The following is an 18,302-nucleotide window of genomic DNA, read 5'->3' as shown; positions in this document are numbered from 1 at the left end:
AGAGTAGTGAAGCTTTACGTCCAACTAACCTCCTATGGCGTTCGCAGAAGCCGCGACACGTGCATGAGCCAGCTTATAAAAGTATAACATCGGTAGATGCAAAGTGGGTTTCGTCCCATAGAGGCCACGGCTTGCCCGTGGTCCAACAGCTCTGTACTCTGACCGGCCAACCGAGCAGAGGAAAGGTGACCACAGCTCTATGCCTCTGCATTCGGGAGATAGGTGTGGGGCACAGTGCCGGACTTCACGCCTGCCCCCCCCCCCCCGTCGCCTGTCCTGAGAATGGTTTTCCGTGGTTTTCCATTCTCCTGCACTAAGGCGAATGGCGGGACAGTTCGTAGTATCGGCCACGGCCGCCCACCTCCAAACCTTCTCCACACATCTCCTTCACCGTAACAAATCTCCCGGCCTGAGAGAGGCCCGCCTCCCCCCTTCAGGGGAGGAATGAAAATGTTTAGTAGTACTATAGTTCAGTTATTATGAGTTTCGACTTGACGTTTGAGCGCTGCCTTTTGGCGGAGGGCAAGTGAATTAATCAACAGCCAACCATAGACAGCCGATCGCTCCGATAGAGCCCGTTAGACTCCAGTTGCGGTTAGCAGTGTTGTCGATTTGTTGTTTACTGTAACCACGTGCTATCAGCTGTGTGCTGTATTGTGCTCAGTTCTTTTCGCGGTCTTTGTGTGTCTTTGTGCTCAGTTGTTCGTTTATATTTCGCAGTGTAGAGTTTATAAATGTATTGTTTAGTATTTTTAATAGTAAACAGTGTGTAACAGGTGATCTATTTTATATAGTAGCTTAGTTTAACATTTCGTTCGGTAGTTATATAGTAGGTTAATTTTAGGCCCGTGAGTGAATTTGATGTTCTGTCATGTCGACGCCTACGTTTAAGGATGAAGCTCCCAAGAGAAGAAAGCCCTTCGGACGCGGTACTCCACTAGGAGCCAGGCCCGGGAAATTGTTTTTAATGTTAGAGAGTCATTCTTGACATAGCACCAACAATGGCGGCTTGAAAGAATGAGTTGATTAAGTGGTTGAAGGAGCACAATATTTCGGTTCACGATGACATAGGGAAGGGGGATCTTATGCATCTCTTGAAACAAAACAAGCCCTAATACCCAGTTTATGTGGTGGATAGCCAGAAGGAACGGGCATAAAGTAGTTCAGACGATTAAGTTGAAGACTTTATTATCTCTTTAGGGTCAAGCGAGAGTGAAACCTCAACAGACAATGACAATGCCGATAGTGACTGGGAAATGAGAGGTATATTCGCTTTGTAGGATTATTTCCTTCGTTACGGGTAACTGAATCTAACAGTAACGCGAGATCTTCTACATGGTGAGTAGAAATTTAATTTAATTTTCTCACGGTTTATCTGTTCGAGCATTGACATATTTTTATCTTGTAGCCTTATCCTAAATGTTAAAAGTAATAAACTTCATTGTTAGGTTCCGTATTGAGTTGAGACTATGCTTAAAGTAAATACAAAATTTTAATATTCCACCTTCTCAATACTAAAAAATCATTTGATGTTTTTACAAAAACATTACAATGATATTAAAAGGTACTAGTTTCGGTCCACTGTGGACCATCATCAGCCTAGCCAAATTACAGCAGTAAAAGACAAAGTGATAAAAATAGTGTGGAGAAATGAGAGAGGATCTAGAAGGATGGGATGGTGGTGGAATGACAGATAAAAGTGAAAAACCGTATTTGCGAATAATGATAAAAGTAACAGAAGTGTTCACAATGACAAGTAAAATCTTGTGAAGTCACGTAAAAACTCTTGATGAGATAGTCTTTGGTTAGCAGTTACTCCTGTGTTGCACGATTGACATATATAACTACGTATATGCTTCTAGAAAGGTGTAGATGTAAGTTCCATTGGGGTCCCGATTGAACTGAGACTACTTCTGTTTAACACAGAAAGCCTTTCATTCCACCGTAGAACAGGTTCAACTTTGTCCATTTTTAATCTTGTGCTGGTATCATCGGACAATTCTTTCCTCTACGCAAAAGTGGAACTTACATCTACAACTTTCTAGAAGCATATACGTAGTTATATATGTCAATCGTGCAACACAGGAGTAACTGCTAACCAAAGACTATCTCATCAAGAGTTTTTACGTGACTTCACAAGATTTTACTTGTCATTGTGAACACTTCTGTTACTTTTATCATTATTCGCAAATACGGTTTTTCACTTTTATCTGTCATTCCACCACCATCCCATCCTTCTAGATCCTCTCTCATTTCTCCACACTATTTTTATCACTTTGTCTTTTACTGTTGTAATTTGGCTAGGCTGATGATGGTCCACAGTGGACCGAAACTAGTACCTTTTAATATCATTGTAATGTTTTTGTAAAAACATCAAATGATTTTTTAGTATTGAGAAGGTGGAATATTAAAATTTTGTATTTACTTTAAGCATTATCCTAAATGTGTTGTGCATTATTGATCTTACGTGAATCACGTATGTTGCTACAAAGAATAACCGATTATGGACTTATATTCCAGTATTTACATTTCTGTTCGCGTTGTGTATCGTAAATCAGCTGTTTGTATCGTGGCAATGTGGCACCACCGGCTGACTTCCGGCTAACTGTCAAAGTCGAAACTCATAAAAACGGAACTATAGTAAAAGTATGACTATTAGGCACTACCATACGGTTGATAAGAGAGGCGCGAGAGAACTTAATGTTAACGGCGTATCTCATGGAACAGACCTGCTATATCATAACAGAGAGAAGGAGGTGCAGGTTAGAAACAAATATGGTTGTGGAAGTAAGGAGAAATTGAACGAACTTACTAGGATATAGAATTAGCAAAAAAATCAGCTAAGAATAACAGAACAAGGATACGAATTTTGGTGAAAAATGAAAGGTTACGTATAGATTCTTTTCGGTAGAAACAGGTTCCAGGAAGATCATTCCAGGAATGATTAATAGGCAAGGGGAATGTACAAGTGAGGGCATACAGAAAGCAGAACTATTTAGTCTGCAGTATGTAAAGATTGTTGGACACACGGATAATGTCCTGGTAGAGGAAGTAACTAATGCTACTAAACTACCGAATTTTACCTATTATAATAATAAAGTTGTTAATAAAAATATACGCAATTTTAAGGCTAAAAGAGCACCTGCAATTGATAAGATTTCTGGGGTATATACTGAAGACAGACATTACTATACATTCCACAGCATTAATGGTCATATATCACAGCCCGTCGCGATTTCTACAGGAAAAATATCACTCAAAGAATATCAGCCAGGTTTCCGAAAAGTAAGATCTTGTAGAGAACAAATCCTTAATCTTAAAACTATCCTACAAATACGCAAAACCAAACAAAGCGTCATTACTTTTGTAGATTTCAAAAAAGCATATGACCCTATAGACCGTGAAACACTTTTCAATACTCTAGAAGAATTTCAAGTGGATAAAAGAACAAGGGCATTAATCGGACAAACATTAACTATCACTACTTCAAATTAAATTCGTAAGCGGAATATCTGAACCTTTTACCATTAAAACCGGGGTCCGTCAAGGTGACGGATTATCTCCCTTACGCATCAATCTTGTACTTGAGAAAGTAATCAGGACCTGGGAAAAGGAAATTAAAGGACTAACCCTTGGCAGACTACTTAAAAACAGAATTCCCTTGCACTGTCTGGGCTTTAGGGATGACATAGCAAACCTTTCCAATAACAGTCACGAAGCAGTTCATTCCATTGAAACAATTACATGAAATGGCCATCAAAACGGGACTTCCAATCTCGTATGAGGAAACTCCATACATGGAAGATGGACGACCTATGATAACTAAATCGGCAAAATATTTCAGGTGAACCAATTTAAATATTTGGAAGAAATTATTCAGCCTTCTGGTTTAAACCGTGAAGCAAATAAAGAAAAATTGTGCAGATTGCAGAAAGCTTACAGGATCACTTGGAACAGGTACAATGAAAAATCAATATCTCGGAAAACGAAACTTAAGACAGTATAATACAGTACTCAAACGTGAAACGTTATGTGCTCAAAAACCTTAACGGTTGGTGGAGGCTCTCTAACAAATACATACAGCGTTCAGTCTGCAAGCCTCTGAATTTACTAAACGTCGCCACAATCCTGTATTTGCAACTACTGCTGTGGCCTCATTTAGTTCTATACCTCTTATCTTCAAATCGTTACAAAGTGAGTCCAACCATCGTTGTCTTTGTCTCCCTCTACTTCTCTTACCCTCCATAACAGAGTCCATTATTCTCCCAGGTAACCATTCTTCCTCCAGTCGCCTCACATGACCCCACGACCGAAGCCGATTTATGCGTACAGTTTCATCCATCGAGTTCATTCCTAACTTGGCCTTTATCTCCTCATTCGGAGTACCCTCCTGCCATTTTTCCCACCTGTTTGTACCAGCAATCATTCTTGCTACTTTCATGTCTGTTACTTCTAACTTATGAATAAGATATCCTGAGTCCACCTAGCTTTCGCTCCCGTAAAGCAAAGTTGGTCTGAAAACAGACCGATGTAAAGATAGTTTCGTCTGGGAGCTGACTTCCTTCTTACAGAATACTGTTGATCGCAACTGCGAGCGCACTGCATTAGCTTTACTACACCTTGATCCAATCTCACTTACTATTACAATTGTGGGAGAACACACAACCTAAATACTTGAAATTATCGACCTGTTCCAGTTTTCTATCACCAATCTGACGTTCAGTTCTGTTGAATTTCTTACCTACTGATATCAATTTAGTTTTCGAAAGGCTAATTTTCATACCGTACTCATTGTTTGACCTGAGCACCACTACGGGCGCTAATGTGAGTCAATGCAGAGTTTCACTTAAGGCCTTATAACTACATTCGGTGTGGACATTTTTTCAAGAAACTCAAAAAACGTCTGAAGGTCTTGAACCAAGGAACACATTACAGAAAGAATTATGTTAATTTGGCTGGGATTTTAATAAAAGAGAAAACGAGTAAAGGAAGTCGCTATTTTTCCGAAACTGCACTTAGGCCGGGGTTATTTTCGAAATTTGATATTTTTAGCTTGATAAAGCTATTTAAGACTCAGAATTTGAAATATTTCTGGGCTCTTTATCGTATCGACTTTCGGCACAATTGAGGAAATTGCTGTTTTCAAAATTACGAGCCCCTCTACTTATTGTCGCGCGTGACGTGATAGCGAAGAACTGTGCGAGATTATTGACGAAAAACTGAAATGTGAGTTCGATGCCCTCAAGGCTGCAGTGATATTTTTGTGAGGAGAACCTTTAAAGTGTCTGGTGAGATCCACATGGACAAAGCTTGAGCGAGATAAAGACTTGGCAGGAGATCAGAGACTCAGTTACTTGGCTGATGGCCCCGGGTTCGATTAGTGGCCGGGTAACTCGACGGCTCGTCACTCTACGAAACACCTCCCTCCACAACGAGTCGTAAAACTGGGCTCGCACCCACAAGTCGCATGCTACGATAATAATAATAAGAAGATAAGGTGTCACTGAAGAGGCATAGTTGGGAAATGACGAGTGAAGTAGTTTCCCGTTGCTATCCTCGCCAAGCCGGAGTAGCAGTCTACCATTATCAGGTCTATCTGGCCAATGTTAAATAAGCCAAGTTTTCGTTCCCGTATCCTTGGAACCAATGAAGATAAAAGACTGAGTTTTACAGCTGACTTTTGCACATTATTTATGTTGAATGAAGTAGAATTAAGAAAGAAGATACTAAAGAAACAAAGATATTCATTTTTAATATGTAAATTTTTATACAAAATATCTGTACATGCAGACAGATAACTTTATGTCTATGTGCTACGTGCGGATAGTGGCGCGCACCTGTAAGCTGTGGTTCGAATCCTACTGTCGGCAGCCCTAAATATGGTCTCCCATCTTCACACCAAGCAAATGCTGGCGCTGTACCTTAATTCTTTAGTATCTTCAGTAGGAGCAGTAAAAGCAGTTCACGAAGTTTCGTGTGGTTATCACTCGTAGCTTTTCAGATACAGGAACATTAAGAGTAAAAAATAATAATCTTGAGACAATCAAGTTTGAAAATTAAAATGACAATACTCCCCCCCCCTTGGCACTACAGCTCTCGAAGGGCCTTGGCCTACCAAGCGACCGCTGCTCAGCCCGAAGTCCTGCAGATTACGAGGTGTCGTGTGGTCAGCACGGCGAATCCTCACGGCCGTTATTCTTGGCTTTCGAGACCGGGGCCGCTATCTCACCGTCAGATAGCTCCTCAATTCTAATCACGTAGCCTGAGTGGACCTCGAACCAGCCCTCAGGTCCAGGTAAAAATCCCTGACCTGGCCTGGAATCGAACCCGGGGCCTCCGGGTAAGAGGCAGGCACGCTACCCGTACACCACGGTGCCGGCTAAAATGACAATAATTCATTCATATTTTCACATGAAGGCTCAAAATCACCAGGATTTGTCCTTCTCTTTCTACTTGGGGATGGACTCGCTTCTTTGGTGCACGCCGTGGTTTGCCAATTCTTCATTTGTGTAAAAGTTGCAGGCCGTTAACAGCGAGGGTTCATGTTGACATTTAATGATTTACTCTCCATTTCAACATTTGTAACCCTACAACTACATTCTCAGGCCCTGGAGAACAGACAATATTGTTGAAGGACTTATTAGGATCCTGAGTGCGGCCATGCAGACACGTTCTGAGGTCTGGTAAACTAGCTACCTACAGATTCGTTTTAGACCTCCTAACAGACTCAGGAAAAGAATTCTCATGTTCAAAAACTCTACTCTATCAACAGGCAAAACCACAGCCTTCTCCGCGGAGTAGATACCCATATGGAAACAAAGCATGTCCAAAATTAACTACCTTGACAGATATTATGCAAGTAATGTTATAAAATTAAAAATGAAATAGTTGTAAAGATGAAACTGTTTTACTCAGGAAACACGTAATGATATTGTAGGAATAACATTCTGCCCTCCCCACTATTCTTAACAGGGACTGGCCAAGCCAAGGAGACAGTAAGAACCAAGTCAAAGGCGGCACAGTTTTAAAAGAGAACACTTTCACCAAGCTGCTCGCGAGACTCCACAATGTACCAGTGAAAGCGCAAGTCTTCCAACGAACCAATTGCTTTTTAAATAAACCTCGTTGATTTCCCTGTTCCGTTTTCATTTGAACCACATCCTGATGTCTCCCGTGATATTTCACAGTTTCCAGGAAAGTCTCGACGTTCTCAAGTACAGGGTGGTCCTCAATGTCTGGAGAGAAGGCAATCCTCACCTTGCAGTTTTACAAGTTGCTTTACGTCGCACGGATACAAATACATCTTACGGCGACGATGGGACAGGAAAGGGCGAGGAGTGGTCTTAATTAAGGCATATTTGCATGGGTGTGAAAATGCGAAACCACGGTAAACCATCTGGGACTGCCGACCAGGTCGCTCGGTACTTAACGTTATACTTATTATTGAAAAGTGAAAATACACTTTAAAATGATTAGGAAGGATTCTGTTCAAAATAGAGTCTTACTAATATAAGATTTCAGAACCTGCAGGAAAACTATCCCGTACGACAGGTAATTAAACTATGAACAACGAAGATGGTTTCATTTCGTTAACATAAATACGAATTTTAACTGAACATGTAGAACTACTATTTATTTGGTTCAATTATTATTTTGTAAATTAATTTCACGTCCGCGCGTAACGCTAGTGTATCTAGGACCTCACTGCTGTATTATCACCGAAAGTTTTTCCTCCAACGCAGATGTCCTATCTTTGATAATTATGTCATCTTGCTCACAAAACGGCTTATTTATATTTTCCATCCTTAATTCGTATCACGATTGTGTAAAATAATAAGAGTGAGTGAGATGTTTTATCATCACCAGAAAGAACTTTCCAGTTTCTTATTGATGGCAGAAGACAACGGCTCAGCAACTATAAAAGAAAAGCTAAGGAGGTAGAAATGAAACTCCCGTAAGATCGTCATTGGCTCTGCTGATCGTATGATCCCCACCACTTCAGTGTGTAATGACCGGCCGCATGGCTAAAGGGATTCAGCTCGGGGATGCCCCATCTGACAGACATTCTGGTCACGTGTGTAATGCCCGGCCCATGGCTAAAGGGATCCAGCTCGGGGATGCCCCATCCTAACAGACGCTCAGGTCACGTGTCTAATGCCCGGCCCATGGCTAAAGGGATCCAGCTCGGGGATGCCCCATCTCACAGACATTCTGGTCACGTGTCTAATGCCCGGCCCATGGCTAAAGGGATCCAGCTCGGGGATGCCCCATCTCACAGACATTCTGGTCACGTGTCTAATGCCCGGCCGCATGGTTAAAGGGATCCAGCTCGGGGATGCCCCATCTGACAGACATTCAGCTCACGTGTCTAATGCCCGGCCGCATGGTTAAAGGGATTCAGCTCGGGGATGCCCCATCTCACAGACATTCTGGTCACGTGTCTAATGCCCGGCCGCATGGTTAAAGGGATCCAGCTCGGGGATGCCCCATCTCACAGACATTCAGCTCACGTGTGTAATGCCCGGCCCATGGCTAAAGGGATCCAGCTCGGGGATGCCCCATCTCACAGACATTCAGCTCACCTGTCTAATGCCCGGCCGCATGGTTAAAGGGATTCAGCTCGGGGATGCCCCATCTCACAGACATTCAGCTCACGTGTCTAATGCCCGGCCGCATGGTTAAAGGGATTCAGCTCGGGGATGCCCCATCTCACAGACATTCTGGTCACGTGTCTAATGCCCGGCCGCATGGTTAAAGGGATTCAGCTCGGGGATGCCCCATCTCACAGACATTCTGGTCACGTGTCTAATGCCCGGCCGCATGGTTAAAGGGATCCAGCTCGGGGATGCCCCATCTCACAGACATTCTGGTCACGTGTCTAATGCCCGGCCCATGGCTAAAGGGATCCAGCTCGGGGATGCCCCATCTCACAGACATTCTGGTCACGTGTCTAATGCCCGGCCGCATGGTTAAAGGGATCCAGCTCGGGGAGCCCCATCTCACAGACATTCTGGTCACGTGTCTAATGCCCGGCCGCATGGCTAAAGGGATCCAGCTCGGGGATGCCCCATCTCACAGACATTCTGGTCACGTGTCTAATGCCCGGCCGCATGGCTAAAGGGATCCAGCTCGGGGATGCCCCATCCTAACAGACGCTCAGGTCACGTGTGTGATAATAATGCTGTTATTCTTACGTCCCACTAACTGGTTTTGACGGTTTGGGGAAACACCGAGGTGCCGCTATTTTGTTTCGCAGGAATTATTTTGCGTACCAGTAAATCTACCGTCACGAGCCTGACGTATTTGAGCACCTCCAAATACCATTGGAGTGAGCCAAGTTGCGATCACAAGGCCAGCGCCTCAACCGTCTGAGCCACTCAGCCCGCCATATTACGTATCCAATACATTCGACTTTCTGTCGAGCTTCTTATTGCCATCCGCATTTCCTTATCCATTCACTTCCATAAGGCAGTGTCCCTCATAGAAATGGTTTCGCTAAATATTTCCTAATCTCTATGTTCATGACATGCCTCCTTTGCAATTCTCTTTATCTTCGGTAATAATAGTTTCCAGATATCAGTATTTCTTACTTCATCACTTTCGGCGCCATCCTTCTGATCTCCGATATTCTTTCTTATCACCAGGGATAGGATTTTGTTGACGTATCATGTTTTAATTGTTGAGTTGAACAGAAATCCTGATCATAGTTCCTACATTGCAGAAATCATTTTCTAAAATCATACGTCATTTGGTCATTTTATGGAATTTATTAGACCATTTTATACTTTCTGAGCCATTTTCTTACATGTTTGAAGATGTGTGGTATTAGATACTGGACGAATACGGAGATTTGAGAATCTTCACGATGCTTTGTCGTTAAGCCCTCACTTCTGGGAAGTGTGCACATTCCAGGAGAGAGAATTCTTCGTCGGGAACAGTCGAGATTTTCTTCTGAAGACGCCGAGCCGAGCACAGTTCTCTGCGAAACGCTAAGAGTTCCACCTTGTTTCTTGACAACAAACATAATCCATACCGACTGGATTGTTTTCATTTTCTTTAAGTTTTCGGATCATATTACCGGATTTTTCCCGTCATGTTATTGCTCGTTTTGTAAGCATAATGACCATTGCCTTTTTAAAATATTTGTGTTCGATTTCAGTATCCAAGAGTAGCATTTGTGACATTCTGTTCATACCTCAGAAATTAATACTTTAGAATTATCATGTAAATTGCATTAAGTGGCGCCAAAATTTCAATGAAGATAGGGAAGTCGAGATCGCGATGCACGTACAGATGTTTGAGACAGCGCAGCAATGTGACATTAAGAACAATTAAAGCGACATTCTTAGGCAGTGTATGTGGCGCGCTAACTTGTTTGAACCTGAAGCTGCGACCTAGCAAGCAATATCGTTCGTCACGTTTGAAACACAGGTTACTTAACTCATCTCAGTCCCAGCTGGTGGGCGTATCGACGTGTTCAAATACGCCAGCCACGTGCAATATAAAACAACAATTGTCCAACAAAATTCCGACTCCTCGGTGTCTTTGAAAACCGTCAAAGTACTTAACGGGACGCGTCTTATCAGTCATTCCGGCGCTTAAACAAGAAGAAATCTCCTTTTATGACAGCTGTAGTAGGAAGGTGCATGGCGCCGACAGTCCTCGGTTTTACATCTTCACTCAAAAAGTCAGTGTGTCAAACTTTGTAAACTTCGTCGCTCCCTTAAGCCCCATGCATTCTCAAACACCGAGACGAACTGAACTCAGGATCTGCAGATATTGTATGTGTTTCTTTTTGTGAGCTCTGTCTGTGCGCTTATGAAGTCACGTTATCTGCAATCGCTAGCAGGGCAAAGGCGGTGTTGTGTTTCGTATCAGCGCTAATGTTATCAGCAATATGGAGTCCGATCTGGTAGCCTACTTCAGTCGCAAACCGACTGTAAGAACTGCTAGGAAATTTGATAGTTATTCAAGAATGGACACATTCAATGATTTGTTAACTGCGCGGTCATGAAAACATTGAAACTGTCGACTTGCAGGGACGTACAGATTGTCAGCTTAAGTACCAAACTCGGGCTCTCAACAAGTTGCTTGTCTCGATCCTCGTAACCCACAGTTCAGGTAAGACACGCGGTCGGTGGGCTTGGCAGACTGACATGCAGTAGCAACTTCTGGCTCAGTGAGGAAAGCAATGGGAAACTACCCTAGTTTGCCTCTTCAGTGACACGTAGCCTATCCATGACAGCTGTTGGTGAAGTTGTGGAGGATCCAACCAGCCTTCGGGCTGAATAGCCAACACGAGGGGTCACAGTCAAGAGCTGCACATGCCTTAACACTAATTATATTCCACTCATTTTTCCCCAAGTTACTTTACGTCGCACCGAGACACAGGTAGGTCTTATGGCGGCGATGGGACAGCAAAGGGCTAGGAGTGGGAAGGAAGCGGCCGTGGCACAGCCCCTGCATTAATCTGGTGTGCAAATGGGAAACCACATCATGTTTTTAAACAATGGTAGAGTAAATAATAACATGATAATAGATTGTAAGTAGTTATGTAATCCATCGGTAGTAGGCACTTTGAATGAGAGAAAGGGGTGACTAAGGTCAAATGGCAAAATATTCCATCTCTATGTTTGAGTTATCTCGCCTTTATGAAGAAATGTTTGGCGTTTTTTGAGAAGGGCGGAAGACTTAGACCTTTTTTCAATTTGTTATAGGTACAAAATGTACAAAAAAAGAAAACATTGACAAAAATATCTGAAGGTTGTCAGTAATTCACTTGACAGAAAAGTCACAAGTGATGCCTGAAAATAGCTGTCAAGTGCAACAAACCACACACAGGCACGAGATCCCAGTTTAATGTGGATTCTTTATGAACGAGACGTTCACTCACAATTCGAAATCCTCACGTACATTGACCGAGTTGCCACTCGGCTATCACGGCCGATCGCATTTCGTGTGAGGAAGTTTATCCACTTAGTACTTGCTATACATCTGCCGTGAGCCGCCACCCTGCTTCACACACACAGAGCACTGATCCCTCAGACTTATCAATTCATATGGAAATGTGCGACAACTGACTCCGCTACAGGAGACACCAACCAGCTGCTAGGAACTTCTCGCACAGTAACACCGCAGTCTCCAACATAGCACAAATAATAATAATAATAATAATAATAATAATAATAATAATAATAATAATAATAATAATAATAATAATAATAATAATCAATGCTAGTTTGCTAGAGAAGCAGGTGGGTTTCCCGAACAAGTGCCGCACATCTGTGATCACATTCTCGCGCGGTATAAATGGCAACTAGCGAACGATATGGCAAAGAAGACAGCAAGTGGGTCAGTACACCTCCAAGGTCATGCCAAGACCTTGTCGAATCAAGAAAAGCGACATCGCACATCAATTATCGTAAGAAACTAACAGACTTCGCGCCAAGGTCTTCTGATGTAGTATTTCATGGCGAGTAGAGGTGACCTACTTGGTGGAGGGGGTCTGACCTCCCTTGCTCAATTGTTTCTCTCTTCCGACCCGATGTTTGTGACGCCTTTCGTTACCTCAAAGGGTCAAGAGAAAATGGTCGAACTGTCACCATACATGTTCTGTCGGTTGGTTGGCTGTCAGGTACATCAGGTTCTACCAGTCCTATCGTCGATATAACGAATCGTATCTCTGAAAGAGAATAATAATTGCTTTCACGCAAACCAACAGTAAATTAGTGGTACCATCATTAACTAGAGAAATAACTACTGTGGCATTCCCCTTCATCGTGTCGGCTTTTATTTCCTTCCTGGCGTCTAGGACGAGCGCGGGCAGCAGGACACAGCGAATTATACGAAAATTGTAAAACCTACGACTAAATCATGTATTTCACCCCCGGACCAATAATAATACTAATTAATGAATTACGGGCAAAAGTCAACAGATCGGAAATAATCCGAATACTTCAATAAATAATAATCACGCAAAGCAAAGTAAAGCAAAGAACTTCAATCGCGGAAAGGCTTCAAAAACAAAAGGCTTACTAAAGTGCAGTGACGTAGTAAATTCCAGTAGATAGGCCTACACGTAATGTACACGGCAATGTATGTACGTAATGGTATTTATTAATCCACCGCTAATTTGACTCTTGATTTACCCTAAAACAATTACTATGTTTAATTTAAAACAGAAATAAACATGAAATTCGATGGATACGATTCGTTCACATAATCTAAGGCGTGTCTTCAACGTAAAACAAAGAGCCCTGGAGGGCTTCAGGTGTCAGGGGAGATCTATGACTAAGATGTAATTAATTTCGTTCAGTAAACACCAAATGAATCATCCCACTCTTCGTGTGATACGGAGCGTCGTTCCTGCTATTCAAAAACCCAGACTAACATTTGTTGCAGCAGTCGTCCATCATTCTCGACTGTGGTGGTATCATCCTCTGTTAAGACTAATCAGAGGGGGAAAAGAAGAGGTCCGACACTTCGAGAAATGAAGGTATTAGCCAAGTGCCAAAGAAAGGCAAGGGCCAGGAAGGGCGTGACGACGTAACCAACGGAGGTCGGATAGGGTAGATGAAAGTGAGGAGCCTGGTACAAGTGAGTGGACTCAGCTAAGAGGCCGGTGGTCGGCAACCCACCCTCCCAAGTTCAGAGCCCCTGGGACCCCTTTTAGTCGCCTCTTACGACAGGCAGGGGATGCGTGGGAGTGATTCTACCCCTCATATCTCTGCGGCGCGGCTGGAGATAGACACCCCCGTTTGTTTTCTTTGTGCAGTGACTGATTTCACTGGATGCTGTCTCGCATCGTGTTTTCTCCTTTCTATCCTGTGGTATACTACCGTTTCCAGCAGTCGAGCTACCACAAAGTTGCACGTTCCTTTCAGCGGAGTCATCGCTTTTTGATACATCTGCTGCCTGAATAATGGACATGTTTCAAATCTGTTTAGTTAATTCCGGTTCAAGAAGCAATTAAAATATTTAATTACGAAACACAGAAGCTCTAAAAGGTGTGGCGTCAGCCTTGCAATGCAGATAGGTGGGTGGAGATCGACAACTCTGATTGGGGAAACACAGAATAGTAAAGGTAGGAACAGCGTCTTGTGACGATGACATTCCAGTATGAACTTCAACATTCGACAAGCAAGGTGAAGTTAATGTGCTTCCTGCTAGACAATGACTCAGTGGCTTATATAAGCTGGCGACCTGCACCACTGTCGTGAAACATCGCGGCTCTGCTACCTTCTTACCTAACTGGGACAGGACAGCAGCTCGCATATGCTGGAAACACTGACATGCCCGGTACATTGTTGATCATGGCCATGCGTACTTACTGAGGAATTATTTCGTCAGTTTTTCATTTGTTACTTTTAGGTCGTTTTAAAGTGTTCCTTATTTGTTTAACCATTTTCAGCAATTCGTTCCATTAAATTATTGTTTTTAAGTCATTTTTCTTTGCGTTATTATTTGGCCATAAGGAACCTAAATAAATAATACTCAAACATCGAAAGGTTTTAGTACTTAGTTCATAAATAAAGTCATCTTCTACAACCCTCATCCGAACTCTTCAGAAATCCAACCCCTTAGAGAGCGAGGAAAGACTGCTTCCAAACTGGATGGTGGTGATTATTGTTTTAAGAGGAAGTACAACAATAATCAGAGGGAAGAATGAAAGGGGTTCGACACTTCAAAAATGAAGGTATCGGCCAAAAAATATACAAGGGCCACGAAGAGCGTGAAAATGAAAGACTCCCTAGGCCTCTAATAGCGTCTGGGTCTGAAAAGAACAAGAGTCGACCAAGAGAGGTCGGATCGAAGCGAGAAACCTGACAAGTGGAAGCAATGCCGGATTTAGCTAAGGGCCCCGGGGTCGCAAGTTAAGAGCTACGCTATTGGTTTCAAGTCGCACTAACACATCGAAGGTTTCCGGCGAAGCAAGGATGGGAAGGTACCGGTCGACGTCGTATCTAAGAAATTCGATCCAATCATCTCCCGAATGCAACACGATCCTAATCGCACGGCCAACTCCAAGTTAAGACAACCTGAGGCCCCCTTTAGCCGGCTCTTACGACAGGCAGGGGTGTAAATCTGCCGTCCCCACGAGAAGCTCTCATCCACTACACAGTGAAACTCTATAATCGCAACAAAAACGGACCTTTTCGAGATAATCCGGTTTAATTTATACTGCGCTCAATATAAACAGTCAGTTTTATTTTCTTATATTTATTCATTCATTCAAAGCAAAGTGACACGTTATAGTTTGTTTTACAATCTACAAACGTACAGGGTTCAAGCATACAAGCTACGAATTACAATATGCCTTGGATGGGAATGACAGTATTTCCATTTTAAAAAGTAATATTCCTGTTATTCATCAAGCAAAACGTAATATAATTACATAATGCAACAATGATTTTATATACTGTTGTAGTGTTGTGTGACTTTTCCTCTTCACTGAATTTCTGAAAATAGTATTTCAAATTCAACAGCCGTCCGGTGATAATAGCGGCGACTCTCATCACGAGAGGGGACATAAATATTTACTACCCAAGATAAAAGTACAACAATCGTCCTGGCTGTGTCTGTGCGACGTAAAACAAGTCGTAAAAAAATACAACAATGTACCTGTATGTTTGTACCAGAACCGCATGATATGAGGTTGTAGCATGGACAGGATCAGAGAGTGGTTAAAGTTGACACAGAGCAACACACTTGCAAACACTAACGCTCAATGCTCGTGCTCATCTTCATGCGATAAGAATATCGTCGAAATATCTAAAAATGGACTCAATATACCTGTGAAATTACTGAGCAGTATTCCCGAGATTGAATGGAAGTTCTACGAATTCAATTAAACCAAAAGCAGTGATATCTTCTGCCAGTGATACACGCATTACAGTCGCAATGTAAGTTACACTGAGAAATGGACATGAAGCAAGTTTAGAAAATATCACCCATTCGTCGCTAAATGTTACCCAGAGAGAGCAGGTATCTTTGTACCAGTTTGGTATCATATTATCACGTGTTCCACACTTCCAGTCAAACGATCGGATATTCAGTACCGGAGCTTACACAAGTTACGTAAGCCGGTGTTTATTGCACAATACTCAGGATCTTGTATCAGATGTCCCAGTTCAGTTCACTCTTATTTGGAGGTGTCAGTAGATTTAGGGGAACAAGCGCCATGGTGTCTCGGGCTCAGACTGTAGTTTCAATTCCTAGCGTAGATGTTATAAGTGTGCCTTCTCCTGAAGTTGAAAAAGAGCCCATGGCTCATGTTCAAGTTTCGCGTCCAACCTCTCTTGGCGAACTGTTGTTCTCTTCAGACCCAGACCCCTTCCGCTTGTTCATTCTTAGAAGGGTGGAACGTCCGGAGTTATGCGGAGGAAGAATTCACTATTACGTGTTAGAATACCCAGTGCCGGAGTCACGAGAATTAACCGGGTGTGGTGTTCGGCTCCATGCTGGCCTTCGATTCCCGGTCGGGTTGGGGGTTTTAACTTTCATTACACGATTCCTATGGCTCGAGGACTGGGTGTTTGTGATGTTTCTAGCACTGAGTCCGAGGGAAAAAACAACTCTGGAGGGTAAACAGATTAAGAAACAAAGATAATAATAATAATAATAATAATAATAATAATAATAATAATAATGGCTTCACGTCTCATTAACTACTTTTACGGTTTTCGGAGACGCTAAGGTGCCGGAATTTAGTCTCGCGGGAGTTGTTTTACGTCCCAGTAAATCTACGGACACGAGACTGACGTATTTGAGCACGTTCAAATACCACCGGGCTGGGCCAGGATCGAACATGGGGCCAGAAGGCCGTCTGAGCGACTCAGCTCGACGAAAAAATAAATAAAAAATAAACAGAAACTGGCAATAAAAAATCAGAGACAAACTGTTCAATCTATTTTCTGAGAAACCTCGAAAGTTGGATTTTAGATTGTATACTGAACGTACCGTTCGCAGGTTGACCTTGGTCATACTGTTCTTGCTCTGTATTTGACTGTAACGTGCACCATCGTGCTGTCTCATCGCACAAATCACTTGATTTTTAAACAGACCTACCAAACCCGTGGACAGGCCTTGGCGTACCAAGCGATCGCTGCTCAGCCTGCTTTGTGCAACGACACCCTCGGCCTTTCAAGTCCACAGCTCAGTACGTTGACTGAACCTTAGATCAGGGTAATGAAATCGTTACCAGCACGGAGATCGAACCTACCGCCCTCGGGTAAGAGGCAGACCCCTGTGAATAATCGTACCATGAAATATACCGTGCCGGGCTCAGGCAGGACATTCGATCCCGGTTTAGTGCATTGGTATTTGAAGCTGCATGACAGGTGATGTAACACGACCTCTTTCAACACTGACCACTGAAAACAAACGACCTAATTGCTAGTAGATCGCGCCTGGAAAACTATGAACTCGCGTGCAGAAGTTTACGGGTTTGAATTCTAGCACACTTGATACCAGTTAAGGTCCTCTTTTAATAGACTCCAGCTTCACTTAATCTAGTAAACGTGTATGAGTATTAGCAACTCTGTCGTTGTATTGCACCACAATGCCTCGACCTCACAAAGTTCATAGTAATTGGTTAGAAAGAAACACATCACCTGGGATAATTCCGTCCCCCTTCTCTTCACCCTTACAATGCGTACGAAAAACAATGAAGCACTGTAATTGTTTTCTATGGACCATAATGTGATCACTGCTCCAGGAATGCTAACAGAAGACATTCGTACGCACTGTAAGTGTGAAAAGTTGGACGGATGAAAATATCCCTACACTAATTACGATAATTGTAGTATTTCTTACCTTCTGGCATTGATTGTGTTTCCTCGGACAAGGTGCTGCTCTATGCAAGTTGCCAGCGACTACATGCCAGTAAAGTAACAATGAGATGGACTCGGAACCGCTCCGATTAGTTCACAAGCCCCACAGTACGTCTGCACCGTCTTAGAGTCACCACGCGAATGGCTGACAGCATGGCCGACGGCTGGGCCATGACGTCACCCCACCAGAGCGCACTCTGCTACACGTGCGGACGACCTTGCTCACGGAGACTCGGCTCGCCTCGCCTCGCCCTATCTGAGGGCGCCAGGTGTCTATCTCCTACTTCTAACTATACCCATGATATTGAAAGAAGTGTTTTGACAGACAGTGAGTAGCATTCCTTTCTGCCTCCCCTCGCTTCCGGCTCAGTTGTTCGCTGTGTTCTCTTGTACGTAACTGAGAACTCGAGCCGGCTTATCTCCATGGCAACCGCCTCACGTTTCCATGGCAACCATAACTGTAGAGTGGCC

At 43.1% G+C, this 18,302-nt stretch overlaps 1 protein-coding gene across 1 annotated transcript in view; it reads right to left on the bottom strand.

Moving 5' to 3' along the window:
* The window catches only part of LOC136882136 (putative phospholipase B-like lamina ancestor), a 150,639-nt gene extending 132,652 nt beyond the window's left edge, over positions 1–17,987 (bottom strand). Inside the window, exon 1 of the mRNA XM_067154679.2 lies at positions 17,815–17,987. The gene's annotated coding sequence lies outside the window, so the exon portion shown is untranslated. The remainder of the gene's footprint in view (positions 1–17,814) is intronic.
* Between the last annotated feature and the right edge of the window lie 315 nt (positions 17,988–18,302).

This window comes from Anabrus simplex, chromosome 10 (assembly GCF_040414725.1).
Source record: "Anabrus simplex isolate iqAnaSimp1 chromosome 10, ASM4041472v1, whole genome shotgun sequence".
Lineage (NCBI taxonomy): Eukaryota > Metazoa > Arthropoda > Insecta > Orthoptera > Tettigoniidae > Anabrus > Anabrus simplex.
Note: the sequence above shows the minus strand (reverse complement) of the source record. Positions and strands in the feature narration are given on the sequence as shown.